Here is a 12,377-nt window from a genome sequence, read left to right as displayed (position 1 = left end):
GTGGTAAATAGCGAGGAGGATAGCCTCAGTCTGCAGGACTATATAGATGGGTTGGTCAGATGGGCGGAACAGTGGCAAATGGAATTTAACCCGGAAAAGTGCGAGGTGATGTACTTTGGAGGGACTAACAAGTCAAGGGAATACACAATGAATGGGAGGACCCTAGGCAAGACAGAGGGTCAGAGGGATCTTGGTGTGCAAGTTCACAGATCCCTGAAGGCGGCGGAACAGGTAGATAAGGTGGTAAAGAAGGCATATGGGAGACTTGCCTTTATTAGCCGAGGCATAGAATATAAGAGCAAGAAGGTTATGATGGAGCTGTATAAAACACTGGTTAGGCCACAGCTGGAGTACTGTATGCAGTTCTGGTCGCCACACTACAGGAAGGATGTGATCGCTTTGGAGAGGGTGCAGAGGAGATTCACCAGGATGTTACCAGGGCTGGAGCGCTTCAGCTATGAAGAGAGACTGGGAAGATTGGGTTTGTTTTCCTTGGAGCAGAGGAGGCTGAGGGGGGACATGATTGAGGTGTACAAAATTATGAGGGGCACAGATAGGATGGATACTAAGGAGCTTTTTCCCTTCGTTGAGCGTTCAATAACAAGTGGACATAGATTCAAGGTAAAAGGCGGGCGGTTTAGAGGGGAATTGAGAAAGAACTTTTTCACCCAGAGGGTGGTTGGAGTCTGGAACTCACTGTCTGAAAGGGTTGTGGAGGCAGGAACCCTCACAACATTCAAGAAGCATTTGGATGAGCACTTGAAATGCCATAGCATACAAGGCTACGGACCAAATGCTGGAATATGGGATTAGAGTAGACAGGGCTGATGGCCGGCGCGGACACGATGGGCCGAAGGGCCTCTATCCGTGCTGTATAACTCTATGACTCTATGACTCTATACATACTGTGTGTGAGAAGGAGCTGGCTGCACTGTTCCTTGTGCCCCGGGTGGAGGAAACATCACACTAATTCTGGGTCCTTCAAGGATTTGCCTGTCGGAAGAAAAATTATCTCTTGTAAGTCAAGAACAGTTGAGGTAGAAAATACAAAAGTGATCAATTGAATCTCTCTGTTAATAATCATTGTAATATCCACAAATGAAAACCAGCGATACAAACAGTGTCAGTGTCTGACTCCACTGCAGTACTGCAGCACTCAGCTTCTGCACACCAGGTATGTTGGGCTGTTTTACAACAATTTAGTGACATCCAGACACAGCCCAAACCCTGCACTGTTCCATGAATGGGACTACCCGATGGGGCGGAGACCTTTGCACATATCAGATTTCTAATCCCCTCTCCCATGGGACTAACCGTTCAACCAAAACTAAACAGCCGCTGTTTAAAATGTGTCCTTCAAACTTCTCACCTGATGCCTGCAATAGATGCTTTTTGTATAACTCCCCATATCCTTACTGTCCGGCTCTGTTTACTGTTCTATAACAAACACTAAAGGTTAATGGGCAGGTTTAAAAAATCAGATTTAGTACCTGCCACCAATCACAAACACGCTCACACTGCACATTGTCCGGTTTCAGCAATTTGTTCCGAACTTTTGCAGTTCTGCTTCCGGCCAGTAGATGTCCCCAAACCCCGGGTCATTGAAGTTTGCAGATGAGCGAGGGACAGAAGATAAACTCATTCTTCACATTATATTGCACGGGTGGATTTTGGAAAAACTTGGGATGGAGACGAGCTGCAAGTACATTTTGTTAGAGCAAACACTAGTTGTGATACTGTGTTAAATTCTTGTAATTTGTTTCGGAGATATAGTCAATACAGATCAAGACTGGGACAAAATAAACATGCAGAACGGCCTTGTGAATGGCCATTGAATTTCAATATAGAAAGGTGTGAGGTGGTGCATTTCGCTGGGGGAATAAGGAGGCCACATACTGCATGGAAAATATGAGTCTAAATGGGGTAGAGGAGCAATGTAAACCGTGTCCTGAGAAATCAGAGAGAAATACTGTGCAATGTACAGTGATATATAATGGGGCAAATTCACAACTATGGAACGAGTGAAACAAAAACTTTATTATGAATTAATTGTCTTCATTTTTCACCGTCAAAAAGTGCAAAAATACGACAGTAAAAGTTACAGACAGAAACATCCCTCACATTGCACATTGTCCTGTTTCTGGAACCACGACAGAGAATGTGAATTTGTTGCCTTATTATAGTTGTCGCTTCCCGTCAGTCGAGGTCAGTCTCTGGTACTGGATATGAGACTGGGGTTTATTCTGTATCTGTCAGTCTCTGTAACTGAGTGTGAGGATGGGGTATATTCTGCATCCATCAGTCGCTGGTACTGTCTGTGTGTGGGATACATTCTGTATCTGCCATTCTCTGCTACTTTATCTCAGTGTGGGATTCATTCTGCAATTCAATCTCTGTGACAATGTGCATTCTATACTCTTATTTCAGTTTCCACTATTGTATTGAAACTTTAAAGTATATACATGTCTTCATCGAGCATTTAATTTGTTTACACAGATACACTTTTTGATTTTCTTTAATCAAACAACGTGTGAGAGTTTTGGAGTCGTGTTACATCTTAATCTCTGAACTCTATTGTGAATGATAATATACCTTTCAATCTGTTCACGTTGAAATTACTGGACTGGTGAGTAATGTGTAGTTCAGTCTGCAATAATGGGATTAATTCTGCATCTGAGTCTAACACTGTATGTGATTTTTGGACTGGTATGTAATATGTAGCTCATCCTGCACTAAAGTAATTGATACTGTATCTATCATTCTTATACTGTATGAAATTTTTGGACTGGAATGCAATGTATAGCTCAGGCTGCACGAATGGAATTGATACAGTGTCACATTGAAAGATTCAGTTTGAGATTTTTGGACTGGTGAGTAACGTGTAGCTCAGTCTGTGCTCATGGAATTAATATTGTATCTTTGAGTCTGATACGGTATGAGATTCTTGGATTGCTATATAATGTGTGGCTCAGTTTTCACTAATTGAATCGATTCTCTATCTTTCAGTCTAATATTGTATGAGATTGTTGGACTGATATATAATGTTCAGCTCAGGCAGTGCGAATAGAATTTAAATTGTATCTTCCAATCTGATCATTTGTGATTTTTGGACTAGTACGTAATGTGTAGCTCAGTCTGTACCAATGGTATTGATAATGTTTATTTCAGCAAACACGAGTATTTACCACTATATCCTATATGTAGCTCAGTCTGCACCAATAGAATTTAGACTGTATCTTTCAATCTGCCACTATGAGATATTTGGACTGGTCTGTAAAGTGTAACTCAGTCTTCAGTAATGTGACTGTGACATTCATTCTATATCTGTCGTCTCCAGTACAGTCTGTGAGTGTGGAGATTCATTCTGTATCTGTCGGTCTCTGGTACTGTGTGTGAGTGTGGGATTAATTCTGTATCTGTCAGTCTCTGGTACTGTATGTGAGTGTGGGATTCATTCTGTATCTGCAGGTCTCTGGTGCTGTGTGTGAGTGTGGGATTTATTCTGTATCTGTCAGTCTCTGCTACATTATCTCAGTGTGGGATTAATTCTGTAATTCAGTCTCTGAGACAATGTGCAAGTCTGGATTCATTCTGTATTCTTATTTCAGTTTACAGTATCGTATTTGAAACTGTATCTTTAATACTTTAAATTATATGCAGTTCTTCGTCCAGTGTTTAATTTGTAAATATGGATACACTTTTCAATTTTCTTTAATCAAACAACGTGTGTGAGCTTTGGAGTGTGATTACATCTTAATCTCTGAACTCTATTGTGAATGATAATGTACCTTTCAATCTGTTCGAGGTGAAATTATTGGATTGGTATGTAATGTATAGCTCAGTCAGCAATAATGGGATTAATTCTGCATCTCAATCTAATATTGTATGAGATTTTTGGACTGGTATGTAATATGTAGCTCAGCCTGCACTAAAGGAATTGATACTGTATCTATCAGTCTGATACTGTATGAGATTTTTGGACTGGAATGTGATGTGTAGCTCATTCTGCACAAATGGAAGTGATACTGAATCTTTCAATCTGATATTCTATGAGATTTTTGGACTCGTCATCTGTGCTAATGGAATTGTTATTGTATCTTTGAGTCTGATAGGGTATGAGATTCTTGAACTGCTATGTTATGTGTGGCTCAGTCTGCACTCATGGAATTGATACTGTTTATTTCAGTCGAAGATTTTATGGGATTTTCAGTCTGGTATGTAATGTACAGGTCAGGCAGTGCTAATAGAATTGATACTGTATCTTCCAGTCTGATCATTTATGAGGTTTTTGGACTGCTATATAATGTGTAGCTCAGTCTGAACGAATGGTATTGATACTGTTTATTTCAGTATATTACTCTATGAGTATTTACTAATATTTCTACTATGTAGCTCAGTCTGCACTAATGGAATTCATACCGTCGCTTTCAATCTGACACTATGATATCTTTGAACTGGTATGTAAAATGTAACTCAGTCTGCAGTAGTGTGACTGTGAGATTCATTCTGTGATTGTCAGTTCCTGATACTCTATGTGAATGTGGTATTCATTCTGGATCTATCAGTCTCTGGTACTGTGTGTGAGTTTGGGATTCATTCCATATCTCTCAGTCTCTGATTTTGTATGTGTGAGCGATTCGTTCTGTTCCTGTCAGTCTCTGGTACTATATGTGAGTGAGACATTCATTCTGTATCTATCAATTTCTGATGCTGTATATGAGTGATTTAAATTCTGTATCTGTCAGTCTGTGCTACAGTGTGTGAGTGTGGGATTCATTTTGAATCTGTCAGTCGCTGGTACATTGTATGAGTTTGGGATTCATTCTACATATCAGTCTCTGGCACTCTATCGGAGTGAGAGATTCATTCTTTATCTGTATCTAATTTATATCTTCATTTACAGGATGGCGTTCACATCTGTATCTTTAATACTGAAATGTATGAATAATTTTTCCCAGTTTTAATTGGTAGATAATGACATTTTAAAAAATGTAATAAGATAATGTGGGCATCTATTTTTGGACTTCTATTAAATCTACATTGGGAACACAATTGTGAATTTGTGCATCTTCCAATTGATATGGTGACATTTTTGAACTTGTATATAATGTGTAGCTCAGTCTGCATGAATGGAATACTGTATATTTCAGTCTGAATCTGTATCAGTTTTGTTGTCGTGGTTTCTAATGTGCAGCTCAGTCTGCACTAATGGAATTCATACTGTATCTTTCAATCTGACACTGAGATTTTTGGACTGGAACGTAATTTATAACTCAGCCTGCACTAATGTAGGTGACTGTGAGATTCACCTTGTATCTCTCAGTCTCTGGTACTGTGTGTGAGTGTGGGATTCATTTTGTATCTGTCAGTCTCGGGTGCTGTGAGTGAGTGTGGGATTCATTCTGTATCTGTCAGTCTCAGGTGCTGTGAGTGAGTGTGGGATTCATTCTGTATCTGTCAGTCTCAGGTGCTGTGAGTGAGTGTGGGATTCATTTTGTATCTGTCAGTCTCTGCTGCTGTGTGTGAGTTTGCGATTCATACTTTAACTCTCAGTCTCTAGTGCTTTATTAGAATTTGGGATGAACTCGGTATCTGTCTGTCCTTGGTACTGTATGCCTGAGTGGGATTCATTCTGTTTCTGTCATCTCTGGTACCATACTTGAGTATGGGATTCACTCTGTGTCTGGCAACCTCTAGTACTATATGCGAGTTTGGGATTCCTTCTGCATGTCTGTCTCTGTACTGTATCGGAGTGTGAGATTCATTCTGTTTCTGTCCATAATTATTCTCTCAGATTACATTATGATGTTCAATACTGTAGCTTTAATATGTTAATGCTTGAATAGCTTTTCTCATTATTTAATTGGTAAATATGGATACACTTTCGTATTTGAAGCTGGAGGCTTTAATCAGATAATTTGTGTGCTTTTTGGACTACTATTAAATCTGTAAATCTGTGAGTAATATTGTGAATGATAATTTATCTTTCAAATTGATATGGTGACATTTCTGAATTGGTAAATAATGTGTATCTCAGTCTGTGCTAATAGAATTGATACTGTATCTTTAAATCTCATAATGTGAGTATATTATAAACTGGTATCTAATTTGTTTCTCTGGTTACACTGTCACAGCATTACTCAATCTGATATTGTACATGAGTTTCGGCCTTCATTTTGTATTTGAATGATACACCATTCGAATGGATACTGCATGTATTAAACTCACGTGTGTTAGAGAGTTCTGGGCTAGTATTCAATTTGAATCTCGGGATATTTGGTAATTATTTCATGGCTAATGTTGCCCTTTTGTGAAATTGACAATCTGATCGTGTGATTTTGGGCTGGGATTTTTGAATCTCCCTGTCAGCGGGACAGAGTTCGGGAGAAATGGAACAGTGTCTGCCTCACCTGCTCTGTTTGACTGTTGGATTGAAAATGTGACTCGGGAACTTGGGATCAGTGTGGGACTGACTACTTCTGCTGTGTGGGACTGTGGAACTGATGACCTGTCTGTGTCTCTGTGCTCTGAGAGTGAGAATATACCTACTGTGTGTGAGAAGCAGCTGGCTGCACTGTTCCTTTGCCTCGGGTGGAGGAAATTTCACATTCATTCTGGCTCCTTCAAGTATTTGCCTGTAGAAAGAAACGTATCTCTTGTAAATCAAGAACAGGTGAGGTAGAAAATGCAGAAGTGATCAGATTAATATCTGTTAATAATAATATTGAATATCCACAAATGAAATTCAGCGATACAAACAGTGTCAGTGTCTGACTCCACTGCAGTACTGCAGCACTCAGCTTCTGCACACCAGGTGTGTTGGGCTGTTTTACAACAGTTTAGTGACATTCAGACAAAACCCAACCCCTGTACTGATCCATGAATGGGACTACCCGATGGGGCGGGGAGCTTTGCACATATCAGATTTCTAATCCCCTCTTCCATGGGACTAACCGTTCAACCGAAACAAAACAGCCACTGTTTAAAATGTGTCCTTCAAACTTCTCACCTGATGCCTGCAATAGATGCTTTTTGTATAACTCCCCACATCCTTACTGTCCGGCTCTGTTTACTCTTCAATAACAAACACTAAAGGTTAATGGTCAGGTTTAAAAAATCAGATTTAATACCTGCTACCAATCACAAACACGCTCACACTGCACATTGTCCGGTTTCAGCAATTTGTTCCGAACTGTTGCAGTTCTGCTTCCGGCCAGTAGATGTCCCCAAACCCCGGGTCATTGAAGTTTACAGAAGAGAGAGGGACAGAAGATAAACTCATTCTTCACATTATATTGTACGGGTGGGATTTAGAAAAACTGGGAATGGAGAACATTTTTTCGATAAAACATTGGTTGTAATGCTGTATTAAATGATTTTAATTAATTTAGGGGGTGTAGTCAATACTGAGGAAGACTACGACAAAATAAGCTTGCAGAACGGCCGTGTCAATGGCCATTGAATTTCAATATAGAAAGGTGTGAGGTGGTGCATTTTTTCAGGGGGAATAAGGAGGCCACATACTGCTTGGAAAATAAGTGTCTAAATGTGGTAAAGGAGCAATGCAAATCGTCTCCTGAGAAATCAGAGAGAAATACTGCGCAATGTACAGTGAAATATAATGGGGCAAATTCACAACTATCGAATGAGTGAAACAAAAACTTTATTATGAAACAATTGTCATCATTTTTCAATAACAAAACGAGCAAAAATACGGGAGTAGAAGTTACAGACAGAACCTTTCCTCACGTTGCACATTGTCCGATTTCTGTAACCACGACATAAAATGTGAATTTGTTCCGCTCTTTTACAGTTCTCGCTTACGTCCAGCAGAAGTCAGTCTCCAGTACTGTGTGTGAGAGCGGGGTTTACTCTGCATGTCAATATCTGATACTGTGTGAGTGTGGGATTCATTCTGTATCTGCCAGTCTCTGGTACTGAGTGTGAGCATGGTGTTAATTCTGTATCTCTCAGTCTCTGGCACTACATATGAGTTTGGGATCATTCTGTATCTGCAAGTCTGTGGCACTGTATATGAGAGTGGGATTAATTCTGTATCTGCCAGTCTCAGGTACTGTGTATAAGTGTGGAATTAACTCTGTATCTGTCAGTCTCTGGTACTGTGTGTGAGTATGGGATTCATTCAATATCTGTTAGTCCCTGGTATTTTGTGTGAATGAGCGTTTCAGTCTGTTTCCGTCAGTGTCAGGTGCTATATGTGAGGGAGACTTTCATTCTGCATCTATCAATTTGTGGTACTGTTTGTGAGTGATATAAATTTTGTCTCTGTTAGTCTGTGCTACAGTGTGTGAGTTTAGGATTCATTCTGTATCTGTCAGTCTCTGGTACCGTGGGAGTGTGTGATTCATTCTATGTCTGTCAGTCCCTTGTAATGTGTGTGAGTGTGGGATTCATTCTGTATCTGTCAGTCCATTGTAATGAGTGTGAGTGTAGGATTCATTCTGTATCTGTCAGTCCCTTGTAATGTGTGTGAGTGTAGGATTCATTCTGTATCTGTCAGTCACTGTTACATTGTTTGAGTGCTGTTTTCAATTTGCATGTCAGTCTCTGGCCCTCTATCTGAGTGTGAGATTCATTCTTTATCTGTATGTAATTTGTGTCTCTGTTTACAGTATGGTGTTCAAAACTCTCTCATTAATACCTCAATGTATCAATAATTTTTCCCAGTGTTTAATTGGTAGATAATGATACATTTTAAAATATAATGTTTTCGGTTATAATCAGAGAATGTGGGCACTTTTTGGACTTCTATTAAATCTGATTCGATGGGAAAAAAATTGTGAATTAGTTTATCTTCCAAAATGATATGGTGACATTTTTGAACTTGTATATGATGTGTAGCTCAGTCTGCTTGAAAGGTATACTGTATATTTCAGTCTGAATCTTTATCAGTTTTTTGTAGTGCTTTATAATATGTAGATCAGTCTGCACTAATGGAATTGATACTGTATCTTTCAATCTGACACTATGAGATTTTTGGACTGATGTGTAATGTGTAACTCAGACTGCATTAATGTGTGTGACTGTGAGATTCATTCTGTATCTGTCAGTCCCTAGTACTGTCTGTGAGTGTGGGATTCATTCTGTATCTGTCAGTCCCTAGTACTGTCTGTGCGTGTGGGATTCATTCTGTATCTGTCAGGCTCTGGTACTGTGGGTGTGTGTGATTCATTCTATATCTGTCAGTCCCTTTTACTGTGTGTGAATGTAGGATTCATTCGGTATCTGTCAGTCTCTGTTACATTGTGTGAGTGCTGGTTTCATTCTGTGTGTCACTCTCTGGCCCTCTATCTGAGTGTGAGATTCATTCCTTATCTGTATGTAATTTGTATCTCCGTTTACAGTATGGTGTTCAAAACTTTATCTTTAATACCTCAATTAATGCATATTTTTCCCAGTGTTTAATTGGTTGATAATGAAATGCTTTAGAATATAGTCAGAGAATGTGGGCACTTTTTGGACTACTATTAAATCGGTATCGATGGGAACACAATTGTGAATTAGTTCATCTTCCAAACTGATATGGTGACATTTTTGAACTTGTATATGATGTGTAGCTCAGTCTGCATGAATGGAATACTGTATATTTCAGTCTGAATCTGCATCAGTTTTTTTAGTGGTATATAATGTGTAGATCAGTCTGCACTAATGGAATTGATACTGTATCTTTCAATCTGATACTTCTTGGACTGGTAAATAATGTTACTCAGCCTGCACTAATGTGTGATTCATTTTGTATCTCTCAGTATCTGGAACAGTTTGTCAGTGTGGGATTCATTCTGTATCTTGTCAGTGGTGTGTGTGAGTTTGTGATTTATTCTATATATGCAGTCTCTGATACTGTGCGTGTGGGATTTATTCTGTGTCTTTCAGTCTCCAGTCTTGTATGTGGGTGTTGAATTCTTTCTGTAAATGCAGCCTCTCAGACTGCATGTTGGTTTGGGATGCATTCTCTATCTGTCAGTCTCTGGTACTGTGTGTGAGTGTGTGATTCATTCTGTATCTCTCAGGCTCTGGTACTGTGTGAATGTGGGAGTCATTATCTTTCTGTCAGTCTCTAGTACTTTATGAGAGTGAGTAATTAACTAGATATCTATCAGCCCTTGGTACTGTATGCCAGTGTGGGATTCATTCTATATCTGTCATCTCTGGTACCATATGTGAGTGTAGGATTCGCTCTGTGTCTGTCAGTCTATTATTGTATGTGAGTTTGGGATTCCTTCTGCATCTGTCAGTCTCTGGTACTATATATGAGTGTGAGATTCATTCTGTATCTGTATGTAATTATTCTCTCAGATTGCATTATGGCATTAAAAATTTTAGCTTTAATATCTTCATGTTTAGATCATATTTCTCATTATTTAATTGGTAAATGTGGATACACTTTAGGATTTGACACTGTAGGTTTTAATCAGATAATTTGTGTGCTTTTTGAACTACTATTAAATCTGTATCTCTGTGAGTACTATTGTGAAAGATAATGTATCTTTCAAATTGATATGGTGACACTTTTCAAATGGCGTATAATGTATAGCTCAGTCTGTACTAATAGAATTGATACTGTATCTTTACATCTCACAATATGAGTCCATTATAAACTGATATCTAATTTGTTTCTCAGATTACACTCTCACAGCATTTTTAATCTGATACTGTACATGAGTTTTGGACTCGTATGCAATTTGTATCACATGATACATGCAATATCCATTCGCATAGTGTATAAACTCACATGTGTGTGAGAGTTCTGGGCGAGTAATCAATTGGAATCTCAGGGTACATTATTGGGATTCATTCTGCACCTTTAAATCGGGTGCCATGTGTGATTTCGATCTGGTATTTAATTCGTAGCTAATGTTGCCCTATTGTGAGATTGATACAGTGCCTTTCCATCTGATAGTGTGATCTTGGACTGGGATTTTTGTATCTACCTGTCAGCGGGACTCAGCTCGGGGGAAATGGAACAGTGTCTGCCTCACCTGCTCTGTTTGACTGTTAGATTGAAAATGTGTCTCTGGATCTTGGGATCAGTGTGGGACTGACGACTTCTGCTGTCTGAGACTGTGGAACTGATGACCTGTCTGTGTCTCTGTGCGCTGTGTGTGATAATGTACTTACTGTGTGGGAGAAGGAGTTGGCTGCACTGTTCCTTGTGCCTCAAGTGGAGGAAACATAACACTGATTCTGGGTCCTTCAAGGATTTGCCTGCAGGAAGAAATTTATGTCTTGCAACTCAAGAACCAGTGAGGTAGAAAATACAAAAGTGTTCTAATTAATATCCATGTCAATGATTATTTTGAATATCCACAAATGAGAACCAGTGATACAAACAGTGTCAGTGTCTGACTCCACTGCAGTACTGCAGCACTCAGCTTCTGCACACCAGGTGTGTTGGGCAATTTTACAACGATTTAGTGACATCCAGACACAACCCAACCTCTGCACTGATCCATGAATGGGACGACCCGATGGGGCGGGGACCTTTGCACACGTCAGGTTTCTAATCCCATCTCCCATGGGACTAACCGTTCAACCGAAATCAAACAGCCGTTGTTTAAAATGTGCCCTTCACACTTCTCACCTGGTGCCTGCAACAGATGCTCTTTGTGTAACTCCCCACATCCTTACTGTCCGGCTCTGTTTCCACCCGTCACTGTCCAATAACAATAAACAGGGTGAGACTGGAACTAAACCAGGAACATTCACTACTGGTTTGGGGAGAGAAAGCAGCAATGATTTTAAATAGCAGTTTCTCCCCATTCTCTCTCCCTTCCCCTGGACACAGCCCGAGAATGACCTCTCCCTTCCCCCGCTCACTCCATGTTCCGTGACCAGTTCGTGATCCACTCCGCCTCTTACAAACAGCCCCCGGACTCCCCCTGACGTTCCCCCGGACTCAATGCCGATCTCTGAGCCCATCTGCGGACACGGTCCCGAAGCGATGAGCTGCTGTAACGAGGCTGCTCTTTGCTCCCTTCCCCCGGGGGCCGTGATCTCTCCATTCCCGGCTGTTTTAAACCATCTTCTTCCGCTCACTGAGGGAATGGCGCCCACAGGCCGAGCTGGGGGAGGGGATCGCGCATGCGCTCTTCCGCTCACCAACAACCAGCGCTGGGGGCGGGGCTGAGTCGCGCATGCGCAGATATCTGGTTTAATTCTCAATACAAAAATCGATGGAAACTTTCCCCAATTGGAATTTTTCAGAGTCTGAGCAAAGGAAGTGGGTCTGGGGGAAAGGTCAGAGGGAATGGGGTCCACAGGCAGTGCAGGAACAGGCACCAGAATGGGAAACAGATGGGATTCCACCAGTGCCTAACGCTGGAATCCAGACTGACTTTACAATCTCTTACTATTAA

At 40.4% G+C, this 12,377-nt stretch overlaps 1 long non-coding RNA gene across 1 annotated transcript; it reads right to left on the bottom strand.

The window, feature by feature from the left end:
• Positions 1-471: 471 nt before the first annotated feature.
• Positions 472-11,184, bottom strand: LOC137312540 (uncharacterized). The gene is made up of 3 exons (XR_010960752.1): positions 11,140-11,184; positions 6,550-6,635; positions 472-993 (listed from the first exon to the last, which is right to left on the bottom strand). It is a non-coding gene; the product is annotated as an uncharacterized lncRNA (long non-coding RNA).
• Between the last annotated feature and the right edge of the window lie 1,193 nt (positions 11,185-12,377).

Source organism: Heptranchias perlo, unplaced genomic scaffold, assembly GCF_035084215.1.
Source record: "Heptranchias perlo isolate sHepPer1 unplaced genomic scaffold, sHepPer1.hap1 HAP1_SCAFFOLD_43, whole genome shotgun sequence".
Lineage (NCBI taxonomy): Eukaryota > Metazoa > Chordata > Chondrichthyes > Hexanchiformes > Hexanchidae > Heptranchias > Heptranchias perlo.
Note: the sequence above shows the minus strand (reverse complement) of the source record. Positions and strands in the feature narration are given on the sequence as shown.